Source organism: Aedes albopictus, chromosome 2 (assembly GCF_035046485.1).
Source record: "Aedes albopictus strain Foshan chromosome 2, AalbF5, whole genome shotgun sequence".
NCBI classification, from domain to species: Eukaryota; Metazoa; Arthropoda; class Insecta; order Diptera; family Culicidae; genus Aedes; species Aedes albopictus.
In genome coordinates, this window is record NC_085137.1 from 422,271,732 (window position 1) to 422,285,632 (window position 13,901).

The 13,901-nt window shown below is 40.9% G+C and overlaps 1 protein-coding gene across 4 annotated transcripts in view; it reads right to left on the minus strand.

Annotated features, from left to right (window-relative positions):
• LOC109426613 (uncharacterized) overlaps positions 1-13,901 on the minus strand; it is a 678,826-nt gene that overhangs the window by 606,937 nt on the left and 57,988 nt on the right. For all 4 annotated transcript variants that reach the window (XM_062853560.1, XM_062853561.1, XM_029869670.2 and 1 more), the window contains one exon: positions 4,790-5,606. The gene's annotated coding sequence lies outside the window, so the exon portion shown is untranslated. The remainder of the gene's footprint in view (positions 1-4,789; positions 5,607-13,901) is intronic.

Below are 13,901 nucleotides of genomic sequence, written 5' to 3' on the forward strand. Positions count from 1 at the left end.
CAGGTACCCATAGAAGGTGAACAGCGTTTGCTGAATTCAGCTCCTCGATTTGAGATCGACAAGCGATAACTATCTTCGACCTGGAGTTGGCCGAAGCAAGTGCTTTAATAGCAGCCTGGCTATCTGAACAAAAGTATATTACTTTGCCCATTACGTGCTTATTAGAGCAAAGATTTCGGCCTGAAAAACGGTGCAGTGTCTACCAAGTGAGTAAGACTGATACAGCCTAGAATAAACACCAGCACCTGCTCGACCTTTGAGAAGGGAGTCATCGGTTTAACATACGATGCCGTCTGAAATACTTCTTTCCAGATAACCAGATGTCCACTCTTCCCGGGAAGGGAATTTCGTGGAAAATGTCCTACATATATGGAAAATTACAAGCAATTGTAAGATCACTTGGAGCAAGAACAATTTTGTCCCAATTCACCAAAAGTGGAAACAACGAGGTGAGTGTTGATGTGCGGTTCACAGGAGTTTCCTCTAGTAGACCGAGTACCCGTAACCGGTAAGTGCCAGAAAGTGCTTCTTGTTTGAGATGAATGTGTAGTGGGGCAACGTCAAAGAGAACTTCGAGTGCTGCCGTAGGAGTTGAAGAGAACGCTCCAGACATCGCCATTAAGCACATCCTTTGGAGATGGCCTAATTTTGATTGGACCGTTCTCACTTCACACTTTTGCCACCACACAAGACATCCATAAGCCAATATTGGCCGAACCACAGTTGTGAAGATCCATCTGATATACTTGGGTTTTAGACCCCAAGTTGTACCAAAGGTTCGCCGGCATTGCCCGAAGGCCATACAAGCTTTCTTGATTCTGAACTCAATGTGAGGTGTCCAGGAAAGCTTGGAATCAAGAATGACTCCAACGTACTTTACCTGTTCAGTCACATCGATTTCAGAATCAAAGAGACGCAAAGGTCGAACGCCATTACGGTTTCGCCTTTCCGTGAAAAGAACAATAGATGTTTTACTCGGATTAACCGAAAGGCCATATTGGCGACACCAACCCTCAACTACCTGAAGGGCGCTTTGCATCAGGTCGAAAAGGATGCTGATGCACATACCGACTAACAATGTTAGGTAGTCGTCGGCAAAGCCATAAGTAGGAAAACCGCTATTATTGAGTTGCTTCAATAGCGTATCTGCTACGAGATTCCACAGAAGCGATGATAAGACTCCCCCTTGGGGCATCCACAAATACTCAATTTCCTAATCCCTGCTAGGTTTTTGAGCATTTGGTGAATCCAATTGGAAATCATTGGAGATATACCATGACTCCGTGCGGCTTCCAATATGGCATCGAAAGACACGTTGTCAAAGGCACCCTCGATATCTAAGAAAACACCTAGACAAGACTGCTTTTGAGCGAATGCTTTCTCGATATCGTAAACAACCTTGTGTAAAAGAGTCACAGTACAGTGGACTTACCAGTTTGGTAGGCATGTTGGTTCACATGAAGAGGCACGTTGGCCAGATGAACATCACGGTTGTGATGATCCACGATGCGTTCTAAGCATTTCAGAAGAAAAGAGGTCAAACTGATAGGTCTGAAGCTCTTTGCTTCTTCATACGACCCACTTTTGGAATAAACTTTACAGTAATATCCCGCCAGGATTTGGGAATATACCCTGTAGCAAAACTGCAAACAAATAGTTTTTTCAAAACATGTTTGAAATAATCAAATCCCTTCTGAAGCAAAATAGGATAAATCCCATCTGCCCCAGGAGATTTGAAAGGAGCAAAGCTATTAAGAGCCCACTCAATCGATTCTATAGTTACAATGTTCCGAGCAAAAGCTAAAGAATCATAACTACAAGAAAAGGCATCAGGTTCATCCGAAGATGTAATATCCACTCATCCAGGGAAGTGTGTGCTGAATAATCATTCCAGAACTTCCTCATCAGAGGAAGTCAGATCGCCATTTGACAAACGAAGTTCGTTCACCCGAAAATCCTTAGATTTCGCAAGGATTTTGTTTAACCGACTGACTTCACTCAAGCTGGAAACATTTGTACAACGGTTTTTTCCAGACGGATCGTGCAGCAGACCGGAGAGCTTTCCTGTAGGCCTTGCGAGCCGACCTGAAAGCCTCCGAACCAGCCGAACGTCGTCTGTTCCAACTCTTTCTACATTGTTTCCTGAGTTTCGCCAGATCAGAGTTCCACCAAGAGGTTCCTCTTGTGATCTTCACATACCGTAGAGGGCATGCTTCTTCAAAAGCTTCCATGATGAAGGTCGTTGTACTATCAACGGCATCATCTAAATCACTTGGAGTGTCAATGGATGGTGAGTATCCATGAAATTTGGCCGCAACCAAATCAGTAAAGAGATCCCAGTTTGTTGATTGGGGATTCCTGGAACGCAATGTTTGCGAAGTAACATTTAAATGTTCAAAAAAGATAAAGCGATGGTCAGATAAAGATGCTTCATCTGACACATGCCAATTGGTCAGCTCGTGACTAATTCTGCTAGAGCAAAGCGTTATATCTAACACTTCCTCTCTAGCAGATACCATGAAGGTTGGGCGGTTGCCTATGTTAAGTAATGCAAGACCTGTACTACTTAAGTATTCCATCATACTGGAGCCTCTCAAATTGATGTCTGAGCTGCCCCAGATTATATGGTGAGCATTTGCATCACTATTAACAATTAACGGAAGGCCTTTTGAAGTGCAGTATGCAATGACTTGCTTGAAAGCATCCGTAGGGGATGGTTCATCATGCGGTAAATAAACCGAACAATATACGTATTTTCTGTTGAGGTTTCCAACAGATACATCAATTGTGATAGCACATACATCTCTGGTGGTTAGTTCAGAGATGAGTGTAGCAACCAGGGATGCCGTATATACAGATTTATCTGTATTATACAGATTTTTGGGCATCCGTACAGATATCGTTTAATATGAAATACAGATTTTTGAGCTAGAGGGGCTATTTTATTTTTGTATGGGATACAGATTTTTCACCCAAATTTTGTATGGGATACAGAGTTCTGGAAAAAGCGATACAGATTTTTCAAAAAATCATCTGGCATCCCTGGTAGCAACTATTGCGTTGTTGACAAGCACACAGTACCGAGGCATGACACGCGAGTTTGCCATTTCATGTTTACTGAAAGTAGCAAAAACCGGGTTCACAAGGTTTCCTAGATAGAAATTTCCCTTACGAAAGTAAGGTTCTTGTATCAAGGCCACTTGGGCTGTACCATTTTGCATAAGTCTGCAAAGATTGATCGTTGCTGTTCTTTTATGCTGAAGATTGATCTGAGCTATCTTAACCGTAGCCACTACCCAAACTAGGTAAGATTAAACTCTTCGCAACAACAGCACAACAAAGAACAGCAACAATAAAACCAAATCGGTATTGATTGGAAAACGCCAAAGGCGAGGATACACAGAATACACTGTGTAAATCGCATAATGCGAAACCATATAATTGAAAATTTAAACTAATTAACAACATCTTCATAATCCCGCCCTTATTTAGCCTCAAGTGAGACTAAAGAAGGGCAGCTGATTGTCTCGGAGAAACACAAGGTCCACTGCACCATTGCTCCGGTTAGCGCAGTAAGGCCTACATACTGTGGAGGGCGCCCTGGTACTCCACAGGCTCCGTTAGCGGTTAGGTTTTTATTAGACCCCCCTAGCCATTCATTCCTAGGCACGGTAAGCATAAAGCCGCATCACACCATGAATTAGGGGTCACCTGTTGGTGGATTCTTACCACCGGAACTAGCGGTCCGTAGTGTTATTCTTAGCCAATTGAGACAACCGACACTACACAGCTATCGAGGCTGATCGAGAAAAGAAGTTAATATTGATGATAAACTTCATACGGACTCGAACAGCCACAAGTTCTAGGTGGCACGGCTGGGAATTGAACCTATAATCATCCGCTTACAAAGCGAGCATGTGATCCTAGTAACAACGACACCGCAAAACAATTGCATTTTGTTTCTTGTATCTTGATAAGAGATTAACTACTCAAAAATTCAAACGGAGTAGAATGGGTAGTGACACACTTTTGTATAACAGCTACCCGACTAGAAGATTCTAACAAAAATATAACATAATTATAACAAACCATGATATGTATAACTCATTGTGATATAAACATGTTTAACATCATTGGTGTTTAAAAATATTATAACTCAATTATATCATATTATGTTATAAATGTTGTTCAATAACTCATTGTGAAATAATTTTGTTCTGATTCTTTGACATTCAGAACATCATTTTACGCAATTGTATCAAAATATGATAGAAACTAGTTTTCTTGAAGCTAATATTTATATCGTATTATGTTATGATTTTGTTCTGATTATAACAAAATAGGTTATTATTTTGATTAGACCGGTGTACTTTTTGTTACAGTTTTAGTTATTTTAACATCATCCTGCATCTAGTTTATAACAAAATAAGTTATAGAAAAAATTCATATCATCATAACACAACGTGTTATAAACTTGATATATTTTTCTAGTCGGGTACATATCAATAAAAATAAATAAAAAAAAGTATAAATATTCGGTGCACAGAAAAGGCGTCAAGGTAGGGGTTTTTCCTAATTTCGGCGATAGGCGGATGAGTGCCTAGTACGTTGAACATCGACAATGGGTAGTTTAACCCCCAAAACCCCTCCCTTGTGCACGGGCTTGTATCCGTTCATGAAAATATTGGCGTTTATGTAGTCTGTAAAACCACCTTTTTATTGTCAGCTGTTGAAAGTTTTGATTTGATCAACTGAAATCTGAATTTGGCAACGCTTTCTCTATTCTTACCTTGTTCATAAAAGTAGTTCAAATCAGCTTCAACTTCATTATCCAATGTTTTTCTCCGGTGAACTTCTCTTCTCAAAAATTCACTGAAAGCACAATCCAAACTTAATTTTCCGTTCACTTCCTGTTATCACTTTTGGCACCGTTGCTGCAGACACTTTTCCAATGATTCAATCATCTTTTTCACCTTTGGTACTATTTCCCCATGCAGCTCACGTATTCCATTAATCTGCTCCCTCAGCAGCCAGCAACTTCTGGCATGATACGAACGGGGGATCAATTTCCGTTTTTCTTTCCTCCCTTTTGTTATTCTAGATTTACATTCAATATTTTTCCAGCTCCATCACTTATTTTCATTCTTCGCTCGCAAGCAATCAATTTCGATAAATATTATTCTTCGAACGAAGTTATCCCCTTCCTTTGTCGGCACAGCAACACCGCTTCGATTGAAGCGATCTTTTTTTTTTCGCTTCGAGTCGAACCACATTCGCTCGTCGTCACTAGTCGACGTTCTATCAAAGTTGAATCAAAAGGCTCAGAAAAAAAAACTGCTCGGCCAGATGGCCAAATGGTGGTCGGGCAACTAGCACGAAGAGACTTTTCATGAAATATTCATCACCGTTGCACTAGGAGGATTGCACTCGCTGTTGACACATTCACTGCTTCTGCGATATTTGATATTTTTGCGCCGCCTCCACGACAAAGTGGTTTTGAATGGTTTGAGGCTCAACTTTTCGGCGGTTCAATCATCGGCGACGAGCTCCGTCCGTTCGAAAGCGTTTTGGTGAAAGTTCAGTATTCGACGTTGTTATCCTTGATCCTGTGAATGATAAAAGTCAAATAAGTGGCACTATAGGTGAGCGGCGAGAACAGTTCTACAAAATTGCGAAATTAAATATTCTTTCTTTTGCCAAGTGCCAGAGAATGGTGGCTGCAAGAGGGAGAGCGAGTGTCGAGAGTAATTGATTAATATTTTAATACTTCTTGTGTTATTGCTGGATTTCATATTCATGAAGCGTGTGCCTTTGATTATGCTGCTGGTGTTGCTGCCGCAGCTAGAAAGCTCCTAGTGGCATTCACGATGTGCATAGCGAGCTAGAAGCTAGTAATCTGGTGGCTGGTTGGTACGTGGATGTCTAGTTGCTTTTCGGGGTGTCGAAATTGGTCGAAATGGAAAAGCGCACTCGGAGAAGCTGAAGTGGAAATGAATTTTTAATTTTATCTACGAAATTTGATTTAATTTGATTTTTCTTTTCATGTTGGTGGACTGATGCAACTATGTTTTGTGAAGTTCAGTAACATTTAGGAACGAATATTATAACATATTTTTAACAGTTTGAACGAACATGGCAACTACGACCCCTACCTCCTTACTAGCACCGGTTGGGATACGAACTACCTAAGAGAAGATCTGATAACCAACCCCGGAGTTTGCTTCGACAAACCTGCTTTTTTTTCCTTCTATACCATAGGGGGATAATCTGCTCAACAGACACCCTAACAGAAGGTTAGGGTAGTGTAGGTCTGATGCCGTCTTCTACAACAAAAGTAAAAGCCGGGACTACTCTCTCCTCGTACCCACTAAACCATTCCTATGGTCGCCAAACCCTACGTCTCTCCGGAACCACCAAGAAGGTATTGCTTCAGAGAGGGGCACCCTCAAGGTTAGCTACGTAGCCTAGCAGCAACGAACATCGATGACTCGCTCTGGAGAGTCCATCACGGTAACATGCTGGCGCTTAGCCAGTTTCCCGAGTGGTCCTCGCCACTCCCTTTGTCCTCGGAAGGCGGGCAAGGTCAACCCCGCCCGCGCCCAACTGCTTTGCAGACATCAAGAACTGATGTCCACGTGCAATTCGATCTGACCTGCTGAAGGCAAGGGTATCACTACCCTTCAGGCCCTATCAGCTGCACCAGAAGGTTGCTGACAGCAGGGTCTCTACCTGCCCCGATCCTTGCCGGGGACCCCTTTCCAACCGCGGGCTCGGATCCAACCCAGTAGACCGACGCCACGATAGCACCGCTACCGGGACTTCCTCTCTGCGGCCACTTAATCGCAGTAAGGGTCGATCTCGACCGCAGGGCACCGGTATGACCTACGAAGCCGACTCCGAACCCCTGGACCACCTCTTGTACTGCATCTGAACTAGCCATTCTCCGAGTCCACGCGCCACCTCCTCTGTAGCTCCCAGACGATATGGGTGATAGCCGTTGAAACGGCGTTCCAGCCAAACTAATCCCTACACATTCTCTGGACCAAGTTGTCCGGAGTTGTGTCCTCCCCGCATGTGGCAAGCATGCGGTCACGCATTGTGCGAAAACGCGGGCACACGAACAAAACGTGTTCCGCCGTTTCCTCTAAACCATTGCACACTGGGCATTCGGGAGAATCCGCATGCCCGAAACGGTGTAGATACTGTCGGAAGCCTGCTTAGCTAATCCAGACAGTACTTCCGGGGCCCGTGGCGCAATTGGTCACTCGATTGCTTCATAAGCAGATGGTCATGGGTTCGATCCCAGCCATGCGGAAGTGCCGCGTTAGTTGCTCTTTCCCCCTGACACTGACTCTCTTCTGAGCCCATGGCTCAAATGGACCTGGATACTTGGACATCGGCGAACGGCTACCCATAATGGACCCCCAATCGGACTGCAAACAGGAACAACCAACAGCCACACATCAACATCCTCGTGCTCATCATTCTACCATGATAGGGAAGGAAGTGAAAGCAGCGCAACGCCAACCAGTTCGATATAGTACAATAAGAATAGAATACATTTAAGGGCTGTACAAAGTGTATGTACAGCTTCCAATTGGAATCGCTCACGCAGGGCCCTTCTGGACAAAAGAGCTGTAAATTAGGTTAAGTGATTGAAGAATAAAAAAAACAGACAGTAAACCGGGGGGTTAGTGTAAGGTAGTTTTATCGAGAGCACCCGCATACTTGCCGGTAGACTGAAGTACCGCGGGTGCGGCATTATTGTAGGTGCTATGTTGGATCATAGGGATATCAAAGAGATCAAAGGGAAAAACTTGTTGTTTTCTTCTAAACCATGGGGGAAAAATCCGCTCAACAGAACAGGAATGTCCGGGTAGTGTGGGGATAAAGCCGACTTCTACAACAAAAGTTAAAGCCAGGACTACTCTCTCCTTGACCCACTAACACTGTTCCATGGTCGCCAAGGCCTACGTCTCTTTGGAACCACCAAGAAGGCATTCCTTCAGACGAACATCGATAACTCGCTTTTTAGAGTCATCTATCAAGGATGTCTGCACCTTCAACATTGAACAACTGACCGAATCTGTGGAAAAGGTGCGTTCGGATTCCCTGATGGCTCGAGATAAATTGCTGCGTGGATCCAGAGTTAACGATCTGGTCATATCTGGAGTCCCACATACCACGGATGAGGATTTACGCCTGGTTTTCGAACGCATTGCCTAACAACTGGGATACCTACAAAGAAGAAAGTGTACCTGCAGTGGAGCTGGAACGATTACCGCCATCATCATCCATTGTCTGCCGATTTGCCCTTCGCACCAGTAGACGCAAATTTTTCCAAACCTATCTGAAAAATTTGTCCCTCTGTCTGGGCGATATCGGGTACTCCAAGATCAACGCTGATTCCGATGGCAGCCTAGGCCGCATATACATCAACGAATACCTTTCGAGAAGGATTTGCGGCATTCGTTCTTTAGCGATGAAGATGAAAAAAGCTGGCCGAATTCAGAAGGTGTAAACAAGGGATGGCGTGATACACGTGAAGCTAAAAGATGCCATCGTTCCATGCTGCTCGAAACAAACTCTTCGTGATAAATTGAACCTTTCCGCATAAATTTCTCTTTCCTTCCGATGATTCCATGATGCCTTTCCTATTTTTCATCCATGTATTCTTCCCCTCCTAAAAGTTATTTCAATTTTACCTATCCGCAATACTCTCTCATATCCTGACCTTCATGTTTTCCTTGTCACCGATCCCAGAATTTTTCCATGATTACTCCTTCCTAAAAGTCTAAACCATATTGTTGCTGAACTGTCAATCTGCTGTTGCTGCCATGCTGTTGGACTGCTGAGGACCTGCTCTCATGCTTACCTCCCTCGCTGCTGCTGCTGTTGCTGTTTCGCCCAATATTGCCTGTTTGCTGGACTTTATATCAGAAACCCTTGCTGCCGAATCTTATTGCATTCTTCCAAATGACAGCGACTCTTTATTCAGAGGCTTTCATTACGTATTCAAAACATTTAATTATTTTGTGTAGATTTAAGTTCTTCTTTGCTATTGTGTTTAGTGCGTGTTCTCTCGGCTCTTTGATAGGTGTTCGTTTTTGGCTCGATGCTTGCTGTCAGCTAGATTATGGGTAGTACTTCAATTGATTGTACCTCTTCAAACAGCATCATAACCAAAGCTGTGATGAAGTTTTTAGGACAGATAAATTAAACATATGCCATATTAATGTTCAAAGTCTCTGTGCTCGTGAGTTTTCCAAATTCGAGGAATTGAAATCAATATTTTTCAATAGTAAGGCTGATATTATCTGTATGTCTGAAACATGGCTTAATGAATCTATCAATGATTCAATGATTCACATTGAAGGCTATAACCTGATCCGTAACGATCGAAACCGTCACGGTGGTGGAATTTGTGTCTATTATAGAAAAAATATGCAATTGAAGCTGTTAAAAAAGTCCACTCCTGAGCAATCTGATATACTCAACAATACTGAATATTTGCTTTTTGAGGTTGCATCTGTCAGTGAGAGATTTTTTCTTGGTGTTTATTACAACCCACCGAATAACGATTGCAGCAATCTAATATTTGATCATCTTGAGGAGTTTAAAATGAAATATGATGTTACATTTCTTACTGGCGACTTCAACACAGATCTAAAAAAAATCATCTAGGATTAACAGATTCTTAGATACTCTATCCAATTTATCTTATACTTGTTTGAATGAAGAGCCCACTTATTTCCACACAACTAACTGGCTGTTCCTTACTCGATCTCTTCATTACCGATTCTCCTAATGTAGTCAGCAGGATCAATCAAGTTTCAATGCCTGGTATTTCGAGACACGACATGATTCTTTCTGTAGTAGATATTTTTTCTGCTGCAGCTGAACCGGGTTTCTTCTGCCGAAATTACAAAAACTTCGATAGCCATGGACTATCAGTCGTTTTCAATGGCATTAATTGGGACTACTTTATGACTGTACATGATTCTGATATTCTCCTCAATATTCTAAATGAAAATTTTCAATATTTGCATGAACATTTTTTTCCACTCAAGTTTCATAAGTATAGTAGAAATCCGTGGTTTACAAATGAAATTGAAAAGGCAATAGTTGAACGAGATTTGGCCTATAGGAATTGGAAGAATAGGCGGTTTCAGGTTGACAATGTATTGTACAAATCCCTCAGAAACAGGGAGACAACTTTAATTAGAAATGCTAAAAACGATTATGATAATCTGCGTATCAATACCAATGTCCCTAGCAAACAGCTTTGGAAAAAATATCAAAAACTTAGGAATAGCCAATAACAACCAGGTAACAGTTAACTGTGATTCAACAGCCGATGTAATCAATGATTACTTTGCAGAGAATTTCACCTCTATTGAAAATGAATGTGAAAACAACGTTTTGCACGGTGATTTCAGATTTAGATCTGTTGAAGAGTATAAAATTGTGAATGCTCTATTTGCCATAAAGTCGAACGCTTGTGGTCTCGATAATCTTCCAATAGCCTTTTTTTTAAATTATGCTCCCACTGGCTCTTCCGCTGTACACTCATTTGTTCAACACAATTATAACATCATCTAAATTTCCACAAGCTTGGAAATGCGTGAAAGTAATTCCAATAAAAAAGAAAAGTCGTTCAACTGGTTTATCAAATCTCAGACCTATTAGCCTGTTAAATGCGCTTTCTAAAGCATTCGAAAAACTAGTGTCCTATCAAATTTCAGAATATGTACACAATAATAATTATCTATGTCCGTATCATCAATCAGGTTTCCGTAAAAATCATAGTACCAAATCAGCTTTGATGAAAGTTCACGATGATATCGCCTCAAAAATTGATAGGAAAGGAATAGCAATTCTTTCACTGATCGACTTTGCTAAAGCTTTCGATCGTGTGTCGCACAGAAAACTGTTACATAAACTAGCCTCTCAATTCAATTTTTCTCGATCTGCAATTAACTTATTGAAAACTTATCTGGTGTTTATTCCTCTTTACGTTCAATAAGTTCAAGTGTCCCTCAAGGATCAATAATTGGACCTCTCCTCTTTTCTTTATTCATCAACGATCTTCCATCTGTAATAAAATACTGTTCAATTCACATGTTTGCTGACGATGTACAAATTTATTTTTGTGCAGACTGGAACTTTAACATGGAAGTTATGTCCAGTTTAATCAATCAAGATCTACAACAGTTATTTCTGTGGTCCCAACATAATTTATTACCCATCAATACTACCAAAACCAAAGCTGTGCTGTTTAACCGAAGACGTATTAATATTAATGTACATGTACTCTTCTTAAACAACGAGCAAATTCAATTTACAGATCAAGTAAATAATTTAGGAGTTATTTTTACCTCAAATTTAGATTGGGAATCGCAAATTAACTCGCAAGTTGGAAAAAATTACGGAATACTCAAGCAACTTTCTCTCACTGCCAAGCATCTCAATTGTCAGACCAAAATAAAACTGTTTAAATCGCTAATTTATCCACATTTCATTTACGGTGATTTTGTATATTTAAATGTCACTGCAAACAGTATAAACAGGCTACGAGTTGCGCTAAATTCGAGCATCAGATTTGTTTTCAACATTTCTAGATTTGGAAGAGTCACTCACCATCAGAAATCTTTAATTGATAATTCATTTGATAATTTCTATAAGTTTAGATTATATAGGGCCCATATAGCCGAGGCGGTAAACGCACGGGTATTCAGCATGACCATGCTGAGGGTGACGGGTTCGATTCCCGGTCGGTCCAGGATCTTTTCGTAAAGGAAATTTCCTTGACTTCCTTGGGAATAGAGTATCTTCGTGCCTGCCACACGATATACACATGCAAAATGGTCATTGGCAGAGGAAGCTCTCAGTTAATAACTGTGGAAGTGCTCATAGAACACTAAGCTGAGAAGCAGGCTTTGTCCCAGTGAGGACGTTACGCCAAGAAGAGGAGGAGGAAGTTTAGATCATGTTGCCATATCTTTAAAATACTTAATTCTATGAATCCAGGCTATCTGTCTTCAAAACTTATTCCCTGCACGAATACTAGAACAAAAAGCCTTCTTGTTCCTCCAAACCAGTCTAACTATTATAGTCAGTCGCTGTTTGTGAGAGGTATAGTAAATTGAAACTACTTACCAACAAATCTTAAAACTTCCGTTAATTTATCGAGCTTTAAACGGGACCTACTCTTGGAGTTGAGCTTCAAGCCCTGAACAAATGCACAGCAACTTAGATATAGTTAAGCAAATATTGAACTTAAATTAGTTAAGCAAGGAATGAATTGTTTAAACATACCTGTATTTTTTGCACATCCTACCTAAACGCTCCATATTGTAACATTTAAAAAGATTGTTAATCTTACGTTACATGAATTCAATGAAGCAAAATAAATAATAATAATAAAAAGTTGAAATTGCACCATAAATATCATTATATTGGACCATAAACAAATTGTAAACTTTCCCTGAAGGAAAAGATCTGTTTGAAGGAATCTTCGAAAAATCTGAAAGGACAGGAGAGCCCTCAGCAAGTATTTTCATAAAAAATAATACTTAAAACATTTTTGGAGAAATGATATAGAAAGAGTTTTGAAATAATTGCAGAAAATATTCCTGGGACAATCACCGGACATCTTCGTAAGAATCCATGAAATAATCCCTGAAAACCCCCTAATTAATCCACCCAGCGATGATGGCGCGTTTTTTGTGCCATCGAAAACCCATTTTGTATTTCAAGTAGAAAAACGTAACAACGACAACTCCTAAGCAGTTCTGTCGGCATAGAAATCTGTTTAAGAAAAAGACGACGTCGTAGAAGTTGTAGAATAACAACTTTAAGAAGACGATGGTTCACAACGAAGAAAACAACTAGAAAAGGATCAGCCGCAAATCGATGATGACGTTTGGCATCCCATCTCATGGATGTTCGAGCCTAAAACTCTATGAAAGACCGCCATCTTGGTTATTTGGGTCGCTATTAATGCACTCCGGAAATCATCCCTTTACCAAATAAACCCATATTAAATGGTTAGTCTTAAACTCCATTAAACAGCCACCATCTTAAATTTTGAGACACCTCTTGGATTTTAGATCGCCAACTTGAATTTTCTGGTTGCTATTTTTGGACTCCAGACATCTTCCCCGTACCAAATATACCCGTATTGCATGGTTTTAGAGCCTAAAACTCCATAAAACAGCCATTGTCTTGAGTTTTGGACCGCCATCTTGGATTTTAGACGCCGTTTTTGAACTCCAGACATCTTTCCCATACCAAATATGCCCATATTAAATGGGGTTTGAGTCTAAATCTCTATCAACCTGCCACCATCTTGAATTTGAAGCCGCCATTTTGGATTTCATATCATCATCTTAGGTATTCTACTCGCTATTTTTGGACTCCAGACATCTTCCCCACACCAAATATACCTATATTACATGGTTTTTGAACCTAAACAGCCACCATTTTGAATTTTGAGGCCGCCATTTCGAATATTAGGCCGCCATATTGATTTTTTGCCGACATAATGAAATTTGTGGTCTCCAGTGATTTCTGCAGCATGATTTCTGCAAAAACATCAACCATGCTAAAGGTTACAAAAATCGGGGCAGTTTGATGTGTCGCATGGTTCAGTTTTATATCGGGCCAGTTCTACCGATGCTGGTCCGGCTCACTGAAATGGCCATAACTCCGGAACGCCTTGACCGATCCGGATCATTTTAATAGCAAACAGTGCGGAAAAAATCCGATAAGATTTAAGCTATTATAGCAAACAGTGCGGTAAAATTCCGGTTAGATTCGAGATAAAATCGGCCAATGTGAAGTGCCTTAAAAGTGAGTGATTTTTTTGTACACAGACATACATACATACACACACACAT